The sequence below is a fragment of the Malaclemys terrapin genome, chromosome 2 (assembly GCF_027887155.1).
Source record: "Malaclemys terrapin pileata isolate rMalTer1 chromosome 2, rMalTer1.hap1, whole genome shotgun sequence".
In the NCBI taxonomy this organism is placed as follows: Eukaryota; Metazoa; Chordata; order Testudines; family Emydidae; genus Malaclemys; species Malaclemys terrapin.
Genome location: NC_071506.1, coordinates 126,648,892 through 126,666,653, shown reverse-complemented (window position 1 = coordinate 126,666,653; position 17,762 = coordinate 126,648,892). Strand labels below are relative to the sequence as shown.

Genomic DNA, 17,762 nt, shown 5'->3' with positions numbered 1-17,762 from the left:
TGGTGTGTGTGTGTGTGTGTGTGTGTGTGTGTGTGTACACCAGTGTGAATTGAGTGTTACCGGAAGACGCCCAGAGTACTCTGCGAAGTCTTTTGGCTCGTGACCAGAACTACTCTAACGCAAGCCCGGTAACTAGAGGATCTTTTAGGAGATCCGACCCACGGTGGGCTAACTCGGCCTGGCATCGTCCGGCGAGGAGGCTACCTGGGTCTAGGAGTGTGTGAACCCATCTTCCCTCCCCCTTTTCCTCTCTGTGTGAGCCAGTGACAGTCTGATCATCTCACTGGATGTAACAGAGTAAGCGGCGCCGTCTCTCTGAGACTAGCCGACGCTCTTTGCTGAAGGGAGGTGTAGGAGGGTCGTGGCCATCCTTGTTAGTCTCTCCTGTGTGAATACCCTGTAGGGAGAGATCCTTAGTTTATGTGCCGCTAGCGCGGACAGGGCATCCTCCTCCCTGTGTGTGTGATTGGAAAATGGGTGGGGGACAGTCTAAGGATTCCCTCTCACCCACTAAGGGTACCCCAGCTTATTTCATGTACGTACATTATGGTACTAAAACCTGCAGGTATTTAGAGAATTGAAATCATTACACGCGTGAAAAATTCATCTAAACAATGCCCACTAGAAGGTACCTTCAATCTAGATAAGATCATACATCTCAGAGGAGCTTTTAATCACCAAAAAGCCTCTGACACACAATGGGAGCAATTTGTCTATTGAGGAAAGGAACGGGTTAATTTGAAATTCAGCTTGGTCCAGAGATAAAGAGAAAGTTAATCTGCGTTCAAGGTCAAGAATCAATGCAGACCAGGCTAAGTACAAAGAAAAACTGCTTTCGGCCCCAGCTGACTGTGAAAAAATATAGACATAGTCAAACCAAAGGCAATACAAGTTACAGTGCTGAGATTACATTTGCAAAGCTTAACTGTCCAGTGAGATCCAACAGTCTGCCTTTGCGACCCTGGAGCCGGCGTGGTTTGGGGACGCTGAAGAAGCCACAGGCAGCCGGCCTGGACTGGAATCACTGAAAAGACGCCCCAGGAGACCTCAGGGTGTAAAAGAACTGCCCTCCCAAGAGAGGAAGCAAGTTGGAGATTGCACAGCACCTTCTCTGAACGTTATACACAGACGTGGCCAGTCTGGACGTACGTGTGTGAGTATGAAAGTGTGCCTACTCTCAGCCGCAGTAAGTCTGAGAACTGGAGAGGGATTTAGCATTCCTCTTTCCACCCCGGCTGACCGGGAAGGGTGTCAGGTGGATCTACCCCAGTCGTAGCAGGACTGGGCAATAGAGAAGTTGGAGAAAAGGGAAGAGTTGTTTACTTGATAACTAGAATTGAGCAATTAAGAGCATAGATCATTAACCAGGCAGCAACTCAAACTTACGCCCAGGGCATGTTGCAAGCCTTGAGACAGGACTTCCAGGCAGAAAAGGAAGCACTGGCTAAGCAAGTACCGGTCCTTCAGGGACTTGTCAGAATTTAACCATTTGTGTTTGCATATGCTGTAAGAGCAGTGTGTTTGCCACAAGAGAAAATTGAATAGTTAAATGCCAATGGGTCATGCGTTTTGCCCAAGTGGCAAGCCTCACGAGGGAGGACTCGGGTAGCCTTGTGAGTAAGAATGTTTAAGAGAAGAGACCAGGAAGGGTGGGGGCTAGTTGAGAAGCCCACCCTCCTATCTAAATTGGTAGTGAAAAAGCTGGTGCCCATGGAAGGGACGGTTCAGCGAGAAAAGCAGGATCGGGCCCAAGCGGGCAGGCAATAGATAGAGAGATTGGAGAACAGGTTGGAAACTTTGAGGGCATAGTGGAAGGAAAGGAGTAAGTAATTATAAGCATGGGGATTTCAAATTCCCAGGATAATAATTGAAATGGTAAAATGTGTGTAAGACAGAGTCTTTGTACCAAGGTGCAAGGCTCTCCTTTCTTCTGCTGAATAAAGCAACTCTTCCTTATCCCTGTCTGGCTGTTATTGGCTCTCAGCTAGGTGGACCTGATATTTTGGTGACAGTTACTGGCAACTCCGGTTAATGAATTTCTGTCTTATACATTTAGGTGTTAGGTGTGTGGACGGAACTGAGCCTCTCATTTGTAATTCCTCAGAGTGGAAGCCATCGCGTGCAATGAAGCTCTGAGGTTGAATTGGGATCCTTCTGTCCCGTCCCCTGTAGCGGTCAGTATTAGTAGAAATTCCTGTAATAGGATCCTATTAGGCCATAATTCCCTCTGTTCTGTGTAATTCTCTGTTAGAGTATCAGCAGGCAGATGGGTGGGTCTCTGGTAAAACCCTCTAAGGATAGCCCTTTGAATTATATGTTAAGTAAATGGCTTTTACCCAGTGTTCAGGAAAGAATAAAGATTTGAATTTGTTTTGGGGTAACAAAATAGCAGATAAAAGATCTGGTAAAAAGGAGAGAGAAGGACAGTGCCCCTGGCTCTGTGTGGTCGAGCTGTCACTTTACTAGGGGTGCATGGAGATTTTGTAAGCACAAAAGAAACAGTTATACCTTGTGTAGAAATTGATGTGGCTAGCATTGTGGAAATTGAATTGTGGAGAGGATGTGCATTTTCCCCAGAACATGTGCAGTGTATATTGTAGCAGAGGTAAAAGAAATGCAAACCTACCAATATAGGTTGTGTTGTCTCTTTTCAGATCACTGGGTGTTTGAAAGCAGGAGTTAGAAGTAAAAGGCAATCAAAAGTCTGGGAAAGTTAATTGTGACCCTTTTTACATAAGAATTTTTAAGCTGTGGATAGCTTTGGATCTGGAAGCAAGCCAGAAAGCATCTGTATTAATGCAATTTTCTAACTAATAAGGTAGAAGCCACTGAAACCTGGGCTGCCTATGAAACAAATACAAGGAAATATGGGGTAATTCCTCTGTTTTGCCTAAAATCAACAAGAGTATGTGTGTATATAAAGGAAATATTTTAAGCAATGACTGAGTGCCCAGAAGGGGTAGACCTCTGTTCTTTTGTCTTTCAGATCATCAGAGAAAACGGATGCCAGCTGAACAGCATTCAATGTACCATGCATTTACTGGTACAATAGGAATTATTTTTGTGTTCTTTGTCCTGTCTTGTGGTGTTTGTCTTGTGGCCAGAATTGTTGGGTTTAATATTTTCATAAGACAGTCTAGTTCAAAATTAAATAGAAGGGTTAAATCAAAAAGCAGATACGTGTTTTTATTCAACTTGGAAAATGTGATATACTAAAGTCTAATACAGTTGCTTAAGTAAGAAAAAGAAACTTCATTGGCCAGATTTTTTAATTGAAAAAAATTGTTGTTAAAATTTGCATACCAACAGTCTTTGGAAGCAAGGACCTGGAAGGTTAACCCACTCCCCATATTGCCCATGGGATCTTTCTGGCTACCTCAGATTTCTAGCCAGAGGGCTGGGGAGGGAGGAAAGCTATTGGACACCTGAGGTTGTACCGAGTGGACTCCTCAAAAGTGGGTGTGCTTGTCCTGGTTTGTTGGTCCAAAGCTCTGTAATAAAGTTATTTTACTGGAAGGGTGTACATGGCATACATTGAATAATAAGACTAATGTACTGTATAATGGCAATGTGTATGTGTTCATTGTTGAGAAAAGGTGTATGAGTGAAGAGTGGAAGTTTCCTTTGTAGGTTAAAAGAAGCCAAGAAGGGGAGAAGGAAAAAGAACAGAACGAGTTAACTGAGGAAAAATAGCTAGCAAGCTCAGTCCAAAGATAAGATGCTGGCACCATCCAAGGACACTGCCCACAGCTAAGACTTGGCTGATAGCCAAGAAAAGGGGGGCCTGAATGTGCCCAAGCAACTATGAGATCTGCAAAACACTGCCAGGCATTAATGAAATGTGTTAGGTTTCTTTTCTCACAGATAAAAGAAGTGCTACCCAAAGACCCTAGCAGCCCTGCCATTCATTGAAACAAGGAGACTGAGTCTACGTAAAGTCCATCAACGAAAGACTGCTTTGGCTCCACACTGGAAAGGCCCTTTCCAAGTCCTGTTAACCACCACCACTATGAAGTGCCAAGGACTACCTGCCTGGACCCATGCTTCTCACTGTAAAAAGACCCCTCCACCTCGGGAGGACTCTCCGACTGATAAGCCTATTTCTCCTTCTAGCTCTGCTGTGTCTTCTGGACAGCAGGAAAAAGAAAGAAAGAAAAAAAAAAAGACAAGGTGAAGTGCTAGTAACCTCTCCCTTGTCCACTGACAGACCTACTGTGCCTCTGGATTTTTCTAGAAGAAGCAAAACCATTACAGGGTGATGTGCTAGTAACCTCTCCCCTGTATGATGCTAAACCACACTGTTTCAGGAAAAGAGAAGAAGGAACACTTACTTCATTGAAACCACAAAGTCCAGGGATTCCTGACTACAAGAGACATTAAGAACTGACCCTGGTGAAGAAACAAAGAATTATACACTGGCAGGAAGAAACTTGTGGGACCCATGCTTGGGAACGTGGTATTGATTGGATTTTGGGGTTTATTCTACAGGCTGCGCCCTGTGTTTTGGATAAGTCCTTCAGCATGTATTGCCCTCCCTAATTGGATTTTAAATGATAAGTACCAAAGGCACCTTGTTGCCATTGCCCCTGCCATCTCCTCCATTACACTATTACCCCTGTAACACATCCAAATACAGACAATGCCATATATTTGATAAAACCAATGACTAAGGCCTTCACACTTTAGTGATTTATTTAAATATTGTTTGAAAAAATATATTTTTAAGGTTCAGGATATCCCATATAAGCGAACAATTGAATGGATCAGTGGAGATAAAAGTATATGATATCACTACCAGTGAACCCCAAGAATTTATAATTGTTCACAGGGGGCTGCCATTAGATTAGCACAACAGAGGGCTTGGGTTATTTCCTCTAGAAAGAAGAGAGACTTGACCGGATCCCTTTGGGATGGGGCCAATAATGCAGCAGCAGTTTGGAATATTTTTAAGAACCAAGAACATGATGAGAAATTGGGGCAACTAGAGAAGGCCATTGGCCTTGTTTCTGGAGCACAACTAACCCAGGTACAGGCTGGAGTTGGTGTGTTACATGTTATTTCCGCCCTTAGTTCAATGACCCAGAAGTTGCTGACAGAGATGGTATTGAATATCACTGAGGCTGGGAAGGCATTGCAGTGGGATCTAGCATGCTCAGAAATTCAGGATTTCCTGAATGACCAGCTAATGGCCATTCGGAATGATCTAGAGCATCAGGCTTGGCCCACTGCCCTTACAGACACATCAGGAGTACCATCTGATCTGTGGCCATGGAGACACACTTGGAAACTTTCTGGGTGGAAGTGTGGACGTTCTCAGTGCTCCTTCCAAGCATATGGACCGGTTCAGGGGGTGTGGGCTCCCACATACCGAATCCTGCCGGGTCCATGGGGGAGGATGCATGTGGGATTGGGTAATTCACCGAGACATCTGGGAAATTAGACCTCCTGGTATGCCCAATCGATTTTTAGTCAGTGCTCCTGGGATTACATCTGACATTTGGATGGGGTTAGGGAGTCAATGGACATTTTGGCCGTTACAACCCCCACAGCTTCAGTGTATCCGTAAACTGAAGCCAGGAGAAGTTGTTACTCTTCATGACTACGTTTGCTAGGAGGGTAGGGGACAAGGAACTACCCTGACAGGACACTTATTTTTTTAAGCTAATGATAGCTGTGTGTATGTTAAAGCCACCATATTGCAAGACATACATTTTAATCTCATTACCACTGCAGGCAATCATATTATTTACTGGCCTGCAGATAGAATTTTGCAAGTAGTCCTTAGGTTCCAGATACCCTTTAATTGGACTAGTTTAGTACCTGATAGATTTCAAAATTTGCTTTCACTGTTACCAGAGGTTCAGAAAATCTCTGAAGTACAAGGGCAAATTCACATGCTTCAAAATATGTATCAAGTTAAAAAGTATGCCTTTCAGACAGCTTATAGAGTATCCACCTTATGTACTAAGTATGATGTATTGTGTTATATGACTAAGATTGTACAACAACCCCATCATATTATTGCTATGGGAATCTTATCGCTTGTGTTGTGCAGGAGTATGTTATTGTTGTTGTAAAGGACGTAATAATAGTAATACCTTTCATGTCCATGCTCATCATGCATTGTCATTACATCCAATCAAAACCCCTAAGGTTGAAGCATCTGATGTAGAATCTGAATTCCGAGATTTAATGCAAATAGAGATTTGAAAATGTTTGTTGTACTAGTAGTACAAAAGGGGGGGTTGTGGAAGCAGAGAAAGAACTGACAGGAAGGGGATGCAATGCATGACAGTTCGTTAGCAAGAGTTAGGCTAACTGTAACCCTAATAACGCGAGATTTGTAGAAGCGAGGAATGTGTGAGGCAAGTGGGAAAGAACTGTGTGAGAAGTTGCTGCGACCTTGTGTAGATAATATGGAATGTAGACTAAGAGTCTACATTAGTGAGCAAAACAAGATATCAGAATGACCTATGTATAAACAAAATGCAACTGTTGCTCATTATTGTCTGTAACAAAAGGTATAAATGCTTGCTGTAATTGTTTACCTGTTGAGAGACCTGTTCAGCTCTCCCTCTGCACATGTGAGAGTTAATAAAGCATCTGACTTGCTGTACCAAAACAAATAGTGAGAACTCAGTTTTTCTCCGACAAGGGTCCCCCAGGGGATCGCAAGGGAGGTGGTGACCTCGAGTAGGGGGATTGACTGGGACCAGATGTGCTGAAGAGTCAGAGAGAGACGGTTTCAGGGGGCGGTTCACCCCTGGGAGTGTGTGACCAGTGAGAAGGACTTTTGCAGTAACAGGGTCCCCCAGGGGATCGCAAGGGAGGTGGTGACCTCGAGTAGGGGTTCTCCTTGGAAACTGGGGAGCAGTGAGCACCCAGGCCTGTGAGTGGCCAGCAGGAAGATGTATGCCAAGCGGCTTAAGAGCGACCTGGTGGAGCTGTGCAAGCAGACGGGGCTGTGCAGTGGGAGGCTCACCAAAGAATAGCTCATTGCCCAGCTGGAGGAGGGAGATCGCTCGAATGAACTGATCCCTGTCTCTGAGAGAAGCAGCCTGGCAAATGCAGCGCAGGCACCAGTGTCTGTCCCATCTGGGAGTGGTCAGCCAGCTGCTGAGGGCTTCCCGAGACCCCTCCTTCCTATGCCTAGGGGAAGGGTGGGAAGGAGCCCAGCAAATACCGAGGGCACCGTGACCCCCCCGGCCAGCAGGGGATCCTCCCGGCGACACGCGGCATCCGTGGAGCGAAAGCGGCTAGAATGGGAGAAAGAGCTAAAACTGAGAGAGTTGGCAGATCGTGAACAACAGAGACAGCATGAACGGGAGGAGAAAGAGAAACAGAGGCAGCATGAAGAGAGATAGAGGCAGCATGAAGAGAAACAGAGGCATCATGAACTGGAGCTGGCGAGGCCGAGGGGCAGCGACCCCACGGCTGTGGTGAGCGAGGCGGGACCCAGGATTGCACGGAGCTTTGATAAGTGCATCCTGGCCCCACGTAAGGAGGGGGAGGACATGGATGACTTCCTGGATGCCTTTGAGACGGCCTGCGAGCTGCACTAGGTTGATCCTGCAGACAGACTCCGCGTTCTCACCCCCTTACTGGACCCCAAAGCCGTGGCATTGTACCGCCAACTGGAAGAGGCGGAGAAAGGGGATTACAAACTATTCAAAAAGGCCCTGCTACGTGAGTTTGGGCTGACTCCTGAGATGTACCGGGAAAGGTTCCGGAGTCAGGATAAAACCCCTGAGATCTCATATCTGCAACTAGCCGTCCGCATGGAGGGACACGCCAGCAAGTGGGTAGATGGGGCCCAGACGAAGGAGGACCTGGTTAAACTGCTGGTACTGGAGCAAGTGTATGAGCGGTGCTCATCCGACCTGAGGCTGTGGTTGAGGGACAAAAAGCCAGAGAACCCGCGACACGCAGGGCGGCTGGCCGATGAGTTTGTAAAGAGCTGGTCAGGGGATAACAGGGAGGAGTCCCAAAGGAACAGTCCCACCACAACGCAGAGAGAGGGTCACCATGGGACCTCCCAGGGGGGAAATATGGAGAACCCCTGCCAAAGGGGAACATCCAGCGTCCGGTCCATTCGACCCACTCGAGGGGACCCACGGGACATGGGCTGCTATCACTGTGGTCAAAGAGGCCACATACGGGCTCAGTGCCTCAGGCTCAGGGACAGACTGAGTGAACCCAACCCACAGAGGGTTGACTGGGTAGAGATCCAGCCGGACGAGGGGAAGACAGCCCAGGCAAGGGGGGCTGATAGCTTCCCAACGGCTCAGGAGAGAGGAGGGCCCCAGGCCAGCTCCTCTGGGGGGCTGGATGCTCCAGACTCAGGGGTTTTGGTTTATACGGTGGGCGGGGGACTGTCCCTCCAGAGAGAGTACCTTGTTCCCCTGGAGGTGGATGGGAGGAAGGTCAATGGATACTGGGATACGGGCGCAGAGGTGACGCTGGCCCGGACCGAGGTGGTGGCCCCAGATCAGGTGGTGCCCGACACCTACCTGACCCTGACGGGGGTGGGTGAGACCCCTGTCAAAGTGCCCGTGGCGAGGATACACCTGAAGTGGGGGGCCAAGGAGGACCCCAAGGACATGGGGGTACACCCGTATTTGCCCACTGAGGTGTTGATGGGGGGGACCTGGAGGACTGGCCAAGCAACACCCAGGGTGCCCTGGTTGTGACCCGCAGTCAGAGCCGGCGAGGGGCACTGTGCCCTGGCCTTGGAGAGGGTGCCTTGCCTGAGGCACAGGACCCTAACCTGGTGGGGAGGGAACACCCAGGGACACGGCTCAGGGAGGCTGCGGCTTCAGACCCAGCCGGCGAGAGAGAGCAGGTGGCCATCCCTGTCCCAGCTGCTGCGTTCCAGGCCGAGTTGCAGAAAGATCCCTCCTTGAGGAAGATAAGGGACCTGGCTGACCTCAGTGCAGTACAGACCATAGGGAGAGGTGGCCGGAAAAGGTTCCTGTGGGAGAAAGGGTTCCTGTACCGAGAATGGGCTCCCCCAGGGAAAATGGTGTCAGGGGGGATCAGGAGGCAGCTGGTGGTACCCCAGAAGTATCGCCGCCAGCTGCTGTACCAGGCCCATGACATTTCCCTCTCAGGGCACCAGGGAACCTGGCATACCCAGCAGAGGCTGCTACGGAGCTTTTACTGGCCTGGGGTCTTTGTTACTGTCCGACAGTACTGCCGATCCTGTGACCCCTGTCAGAGGGGGAGGAAGACCCGGGACAAGGGGAAAACGGCTTTAAGACCCTTGCCCAGAATAGAGGAGCCTTTCCAGAGGGTGGCCAAGGTTAAGAGGGGGGCTCTGAACCAAGAGAGCCCAAATCACAGACCTCCAGACTGGAACACTGGGAGAAGACCCCAGCCCAGTTGGAACCCCAGGGGTATTGGGGTGGGAAAAGGGCACAGGCCACATAAACCTTCCCACATGCGAACTACAAGTGCCATTGAGCACACCCGACCTAAGGGGGGGCGTGAAACTGGAAGGGCCTGGTGTAATTCTCACCAAGGAATGGGAGGGATGCTGGGGCATCCACGGGAATGGGGGTAAGTTCGAACTTCCCCGGATCACTGGCTAAAGTGACCCCGCTCAGTTCGGTCTCGAAGCGGGGAGAGATGTGACGAACTGGGACTGTTCTTAATGAGGTCTTTGAATGCTGAGTGGGGAGTGTTGGCTGGGAAGGCAGGGGAGGTTGGCTAGGACGGTCTGGATTGGGGGATGGGAGACTGGCCTTGAGGGAAGATACCTGAGCATGTAACGTGAGAACCCAGGAAGGATTTAGAGGCCAGGTGACACCTTTGCCCAGGAAACTGAACAAAGGCTGTGGGAGGGGTCGCTGAAGGGAGAGTTTCAGGAGCTGGCTGGTGGAAGGGCTGGGAGGCAGACAGGGCTATGACCTCCCAAGGGGGGGCTGTGGTGCCCTGGGACCCCAAGATGGACCTAACTGGGGGGGGGGAATCCTGTTGTCTGTGCCTGCAAGACCTGTCTTGGACTGTGTTCCTGTCATCTAAATAAACCTTCTGCTTTACTGGCTGACTGAGAGTCATGGAAAATCGCAGGAAGCCAGGGGTGCAGGGCCTTATGTCCCCCCACACTCCATGACAGCCCATCACCCTATGGTCTTCAGAGAGAAATTCCTACCTGTACTGCCATTCTTTCAATACCAAGAAAGACTCTGTTTCTATTAATTAGATACAAAAGGAGTATGTGAAAAATTTTACGGTTACAAAGTCAAGCACTGAAAAGTAACAAATTGCCAGAATTAAGGTTGCCCATGCAACCACCTTGCATATGAACATTATGAAATAATACTGTCTTTAATTACATGATCACACACTTCACACACACACACCCCCCACATGCAGTCCACACAGGATCCTGGTGCTCACTGAATGGATAGCTATTCAGTATTTCTTTTTATCCTTCTCACTCAGTGTGCAGTCCTAGGCCTTATTTCCCGTACCATCCAAACCCTGCACCGTTTACCAATTTATTAACTTCATTGTGGGCTTTCCATGGTGCTCTCACCGGAGTATCTGAGTATTCACAAACATTAACAGATGTATCTTTACATACCTTTGTGGGGTTAGAGGGCATTATCACCATTTTATAGGCAGGGAACTGAGACCCAGAGAGATTATGGCCAAAATTGTCAGAAGTGTCAGATAATTTTGGGTGCCCAATGTGAAACACCTGGAACATCAGGCCCTAGAGAACTTAGCACTTTTATAGTACTTTATATCGTCAAAACCAGGGGCGCTGGAACAATTTGCATAGTGTGTGTGCTGAGAGCCATTGATCCCAACTGTAAACCCTGTGTATGATGAAAACCCCTTCAAGCCCGGGGGTGTGGCAGCACCTCCAGCTCCAGCACCTATTTTCAAAGCCCAGCTCCCCTTTCCCTCCATTGTAGTTGTGAGTGCACCGCAATTCTGCAAATCTGGCACCAGGTGTCTCAAGGCAGATAACCAGAAAACAAGGCCAATGCAATTAGTGACCAGTTACAAACATTTTGGTTTAACTCTGTGGCAGAGGCAGGCATGAAATCCAGGTCCCCAGGACAGCTTTCAGCTGCTGTAGCCACGATACCACCCCTATTCTTCCTGCAATCGCCTGCCTCATTCACAACATGCTTCCACCCTTCTGAAACAACCGAGACAGGGCTTCTAGGGACGACAGCCTCCTTTACCACATAACCCAGAGACAGCAGGAAGAGCATTGAGAACACTCCTGGCATTTCAGTGCCCAAACACCCCAGCAGTGCCTGTCTGCCAGGAGGAGAAACAATTGCAGAGAAAGTCCTGATCAGCTCCTATACCCTCTCAATGGTGCATGCTCACTACCTCTATGGGGATGGCATATGCTTTGTCTGCTTCATAGGAGCTGGGTGGAGATGGCGCATGCTCAAGGCAGAAAGATGCTTTGCAGAATAATACTGCCAGCCTCACAAACCTCTATAAAGCGGGTGCGAACTGCAGTTCTGCAGAGGCTTCTAATTGGGTACATTTTCATGGTGGTGGCAAAAGGCAAATTCCTGACACAAGGGCAAAACCTGTCCTATGCAAAGCATGAAGATGCTAGAGCTCCTCAACGAAAAGGCTTTAAGAAGGTTTTTAAAACATGGTCAAAACAATGTATTTTCCCCAATTCTCATTCTTGGAAATGGCCAAACTTTTAGTTAAAATTAAAAAAAAAAAAAAAAAAATCAGCCGGAGGCAGACAGGCAGAGTGGGAAGTTTCAGCCCAGACTGTTAACATTGGGTACATATATGCAACAGAACACATGATTCCTAGAGGGCCCCTTGGAAGACTGGCAATTGGGGAGGGCACTGGGGGGCTGATGGCAACTGAGTGACACGGGAGCAAAAGGCTCACTTCCCCGGTGAGGACTCCCTCCTCGGCAAAAGACAGAGCCAGCCTCATTAACTAAGCAGAACTGATCTCGCGCCTAGTGTCAATGGTTTGACAGCCCCACTCTATCCAGCCGCATCAAGGAGAAGAGACAGGCAAACACCTGCATTTTCTGGGACAGTCTGTGGAGCACCGGGCAGAGACGGTGCAGGCTAGGACTCCTGAGCAGAGCTTCAGCCTCCGGACTTCGACGGACGAAAGCGTGCTCTGACCTTTCCTTTTGCTGTCATTCTGGCTCTGACTGTTCTGAGGCTGCGTTATTTAGCAGGAGCATCCCCAGATTTGCTCTTTAGATGGTTGTTTTTACTCTGAGGTGTATTGAAATTTAGGCATAATGCAGCCCAACCTGAGGAAACCTACCGGGGGGGGGGGGGGGGGGCAGGGTACAAAACCATTCTGCTGTTTTCTCCTGCTCTCCCATGTATCATTAAACCACTTACTACGCAAGTAACTGAGCTTTGAGGCCTGGGCTCTGGGGTGCCATGGGATGTCACAGCTGGTGGGATTTTAGGATCAATCCCACAGATCTGTTGAATTAGATGCTTTGCAATCTGCAGGAGCAGGTCTCCCCTGCACCCTCACAGGCAATGCAGCAAGCCTCTATGGAAGGAGTGTCCCATGGACTGGAGTGTTTTGTATTGCAAAGGGTGAAGCTGCTGAAGGATTAGAGCACCTGGCTTTAGGCACCACCCTGCTAAGAAACTGACATGACAAATGCTGGTTCCCAGGCAGGCCTGACCTGTGACTGGGTAGCTAGTGGCTGTGCTGTCCCTCACAGCACAGCACACACAGGTGCACAAGAGCAGGTGCTTTCTTATTTTGGTAACATAAACCCAAAGGAGACGGTGCTGTTCCCAGTTAGTAAATGGCAGCTTTGGGCCAATTCTCTAGCCTCTCAGTTCTGCACAGGCCTCACTCCCATAAGGCCTGATCCAAAACACACTGAGGAAGGAAGATTCCCACTTGCTGCCCTGCGGTAGCTGCACAACAGGACTTAGCAAAGAGCAGCCACCTGTCTCAGTGACCCAGGAATGGGGAAACCTGTCCAAAATCCTGAGTGCACATGTGTACGCAGGGAGATGAATGCTTCCTCCTAGAAGCAGATCCACCCCAAGCACTGATGGTTGTGCACAGCTTTCAGGCTGAATTAACTTTCCCATTGAACGCTGATTTTCCTTTAGCCAGCTCTCCTACCCCTTGGCCTGGGTATCACATGGTATAAACATTACCGCAAGAGCCCAGCCCTGTGTTACCAAATTCCACTTCAGTAGACACTAACCTGAGCCCTTCTCTCACTACTGCAATGTTCTGGAGGAAAAAGTAGCTCTGATATGGAGAAAATCTACTTTAGAACTGATTAAATCCTACGCGTTCTATGGCAGGGTAATTAATGAATGATCTGAGAGAGACGTGCACATTTCTGCTGTATACCCACAGTCCTGCTCTCACTGAGCAGCATTTAGGATGATTTCATCTTGTGGTAGCTTTTCCTAAGATCTAATTCAATTACTTAAGATGCCTCCGGATGTGAGCAGCACAGTCCCAGAAACACTCGCTCAGACTCTACTTTGGGAAGTGAGCACAAAGCTCTGCTGACCCAGCTGAGCTAATGGGAGCCTCACTATTGTTCTAAAATGGAAGGAGATCCACTATTTGATTTCCCCCTAGCTGACAACTTTTCACTGAGCACCTGCAGCACCAGTGCTCTTCTCTGGCCTCAGGAACAAGACCAGAATGCATTCACTCTGGAACCAGAGCCTCTTCTGGAACCTGCCCCGTAACACACTACCAGCTACTGAGCAAGGGCCATGTACTGCAGGAAATGGAACCTGCCACTGCCAACTGCAAAATGTCATCCCAACTGCTCCCATGCCACGTGCAAGCACTATCCGAACTGGCATGAAATGAACAGGGGCTAGACTAAAATCTCTCCTTTGTAGCTGCCGCTTACGCATCCAGGTTTCAGCATTTCTGGTTTAAAAAGGACTGGCACTCCCCCACTGCCATCCCCATCCTGTGCTGTGAGCTAACAGGCACCTCGGTTAGGGACTTGTGCCAGGCAGCACCTGTGCCACTTCCCTGCACGACTCTTGCAGCTCAACTGCCAACTAGTCGCATGTTAACTCTTGCTCAGACCCTTGAAAACAAAGCTCTTGGACCCTCAGCCAGAGGGTTTTTCCTGCAGCACTTTGAATGACTGCCCTGCCGCAGCAGGAAGACATCAGTGGAACAGCAGGGGCAGCGATCGCACTTTGCTTCCTTATCTCCCCAGGCCAAAGAAAAACAGTGAGTTAAGGGTAAGGGGCAAAGGTCGGAGGCGCACCGATGGAGGAGGAACCCCTAATAGGCCCAGAGCAGCCCCAAGAGAAGAAGCATCTTCCTGGAGGCAGGGGTCCTGTGACTTACCTCCACGTGGGGACGGGTTCTGAGTGCACTCTGGCAAGGACCAGAGTTCACAGAAAGGCATCAAGGCTGGGGAGCTCAGAGCTGTGATAGGAGTGAAAGAGGGAAGACGTCCAACCAGCCATGTGCTTATCCAGTCCCTAGCCCTGTGTCACACACAACACCCTTTAAAAACCATCATTCCCTGCACCTCAGTAAACAAACAGACCCACTCGGAGCCCAGCTCCCTGAGGCTCAGAACCATTGCGTCCAGCTCATCTGGAAGTCAATGATGCCTTGTAAAGGGAAGCATTTCTCTCCCCATTTTTATTCTGGACTCAGTTTAGGGCAAACCAGGGGTACACAGAGGTCTTCCAAGGGGGACATCAACTCATCTAGATATTTGCCTAGTTTTACAACAGGCTACATAAAAGGCACTAGCGCAGTCAGTACAAGCTATAATTTCCTAGAGACAAAAGGAAAAAGTAAGCCATTTCTCAGGAACAGTGTATATTGACACTTCGGTATTTTTATGTCTGATTTTGTAAACAAGTAGTTTTTGTAGTGAATTGAAACTTGGGGGCCATTTGTAAACCAGACTCCTGAAAGGGGTACTAAGGTTGAGAACCAGTGGGTTAGGGGAGTGGACAGGCCAGGCACTGTACTTAATATTCACTAGTCTGTGCATTTCACAGATGGGAAAACTGAAGGGCACCAAGGAAAAGAGACTTGCCCAGCAGAAAGTCAGAGGCAGAACTGGGACTAGAGGCCAGGCGTCCTGACCCCCTGCCTCCTGCTCTAACCTCTAGAGAAGGCTTGAACAGAATCCTGGTAAAGATTAGAATAGACGCTGTCTCCCTCGTCTATTCTCACTTCGGTGCAGGGCCAGGGTTGGTGTGTAGCAGGAACAAATGAGGCTTCCAGCAGAGAGCAATGAAAGACCCAGCAGGGCTCTGATTAAGTCACATTGCATACACGTGGCTGGGTTCTGGTCTCCCCTATGTCTCAAGGAACTCCATTGCTACTAAAACCAGTTCATGCACTGTCACCATTGGGACTGCACTGGGGTAAAGGAGGAGCAAGATTTGGACCACTGATTTCAAACCAAAACCTTCCATCCCTGCCTACTGCCTCGCTTGCCATGTCTCTGACAAGCACTGCGTCTGCATCTCCTGCCCTCCTGCCCTGCACCATCTGGCCCAAGTCTGCGAGGTGAAAAATGTTCTGTTTTCCAAGCAAATGCTGCAATATGCTGCAGCCTGGATTTGCCGAGAACTTGACTTTCCCAGAAATTGGAGGTTATTGAACCTGCAGAATTGGACCTTTCACAGGAGACTCTGCTGTTGAAAAACATCCTCAATAGCGTAGAAAGGTCTGCAGCCCAGGCTGCTGTGGGGACTGCTCCAGCTGTTGCGGACTCCAAGACCTTCTGGATGTTAGGTACCAGGCCAGGCACATTCCCAGAGGCAGGTGCTGTAGGCACCCTGAGTCATTGCTGTAGGTAACACCGCACTGCTGCTTCCAGGGGCAATCTGTATCCCTCCGGGCCATTACAGAGCTCTGCTGTAACCACCTGGGCCCTTTGGGGCTCCCACCTGCACCCCACAGCACAGCGCTCCTGCCTGTGCCCCTGGCTGAGCCTCACCCTGGAGAGAGAAGAGCACAAGGGGGAACTAGAGAAGCAGAACCAGTAAGTGAAATGCCTCTGCAGTGAGGGCAGGTTTGTTACCTCGCAGCCCCAGAACAGGCTGAGCAGAGACTGAGCAGCTACAGCTCAGAAAGGGCTGGCAGGGCAGGAGGCTCTTCAGGGACACTGGGCTGCAGGTGAAAAGCAGAGCAGCTGCAACCAGGGGCCAGACCCCCAAACAACAGAAAGGGAGGGGCATCCTCATGGGAGCAGGGAACCAGAAAAATTACTTACAGGCATAGAAGCCCCAGGAAGGTGAACATGAATGTGTAGAGGACCAGAGGCACCCAGCTAGGGCAATGGGGTGGATGGTTCCCATCGCTCCTCCAGAAAGCTTTCGCTGGACCACACACCAGCTGGTGAGGCTGTTCTGAGCAACTCAGTGTTGCATTGAGACATGCCAGCGAGAGCCAGAAGCACCAGGGATGTTCCCTTACGCAGCATGGGAGAGGAGGCAGGCGACACACCGAGGCCATTGCTCCACACCCGGAGGGCTTGTATGGAGCAGCGTCCAGAGGTAGCGACGGCAGTCTCCATGGGAAATGTCCTGTGGGCTCAGCGGGGACCTGCGGTCGGAGGAGGGAGCTCTGCTCCCCAACTCGGAGCTAACTCCTGCTGGAGTCTGGGAAAGGCAGAAGGAAGGAGGGGAAAGAGCTGATTGGCAGGTGTGAAAACATGGACAAGGAGAAGCAGCCCGTGGAAAGGCCTGTGCCCCGAGATCTGCAGTCAGCAGCCAAGCTCAAGCATTTACGATGTAGAAAACACAGAAAGAGACATGCCTACAAGCAAAGCCCAGGGGTATATCTACACTGTGGGCACCACAGCAGTAACAGTGTAGCACCAGAGCGTAGATGCTTCCTGCAGCGATGGAAGGGGTTTTCCAACTCCCCAAGCGTCTAGTCTCAAAATGCCCCGAGTAGGTCTCCTGGCCCTGTCTCTGCTCATGCCAACCTATCCCAGTGAGAAGCCCCAGACCAGGCTCATGGCACTAGGTTCCATGCAGCCAGCACCACAGATTAGGCATGTAATTCAGCATCAGAAGCTACAATATTTCTGGGTACCCACCACTGGCAGCAAAAGCAGGAGCCCTAGTATAGACAGGACTCCAGGGGGCGCTGGGATTTTACACACAGTGTTGTCCAGGTCTTCATAACGCAGCAGTTAATATTCCAGCAGCTGCCAACACCTTCTCTCTACTACCGCTTCCTCCATTATGAACCTTTGTGTAGACCAGACCAAAGAGAAACTCCAGAAGAGGCAGAGAGGAGAATAACACTGCAAAAACAAGAGGGGAGCTGAGAAGGGAAGAAGAGTGCCAGGGAAAAGAGAGACACAGCCAGTCCCCTCTGGGGAAATGGAAAAAGGCAACAGTCTATAACTGCTAAGGCTGGGAGTTTCAGAGGAGCTGAGAGAGTAAGGCACACAAGTTGGTTTTGCAAATGGGCACCTAACTGCCTCCTCATCCTTTGCAATTCCAGTCTGCAGGAAGCCAGAAATCAAGTTATTTGATTTTTGATAATTTTTAAATGGATATTAGAGTAAACTAAGAATTTGTGTCTCTTGTTTAATATTGATCTGGTCAGTACAGGGCCTAGGCGGGCAGGAAGTCTTTATTTGTCTGAATTGAAGGCCTGGTCTCTATAAAATAAAGTTTTATATGAATTTGGACCCAGAAATACTTCTCTACAGAAGCAGGGGAAGTTAGTATCTTGTGCACACAGTGTCAGTGACGAGCCAGAGCAGATGGGTTTGTAATTAATTCAAGTTATT

At 49.3% G+C, this 17,762-nt stretch overlaps 1 protein-coding gene and 1 long non-coding RNA gene across 5 annotated transcripts in view; one reads left to right on the top strand and one right to left on the bottom strand.

Moving 5' to 3' along the window:
- The window catches only part of ANK1 (ankyrin 1), a 136,590-nt gene that overhangs the window by 95,778 nt on the left and 23,050 nt on the right, over positions 1–17,762 (bottom strand). The window lies entirely within an intron of this gene.
- LOC128833124 (uncharacterized) lies at positions 384–6,212 on the top strand. 3 transcript variants are annotated; one of them, XR_008444115.1, is made up of 3 exons: positions 400–1,153; positions 2,987–3,043; positions 3,631–6,212. It is a non-coding gene; the product is annotated as an uncharacterized LOC128833124 (long non-coding RNA). The 3 variants fall into 3 exon arrangements; XR_008444116.1 differs by lacking the exon at positions 2,987–3,043 and having other exon boundaries at positions 384–1,153; XR_008444114.1 differs by lacking the exon at positions 400–1,153 and having other exon boundaries at positions 1,160–3,043.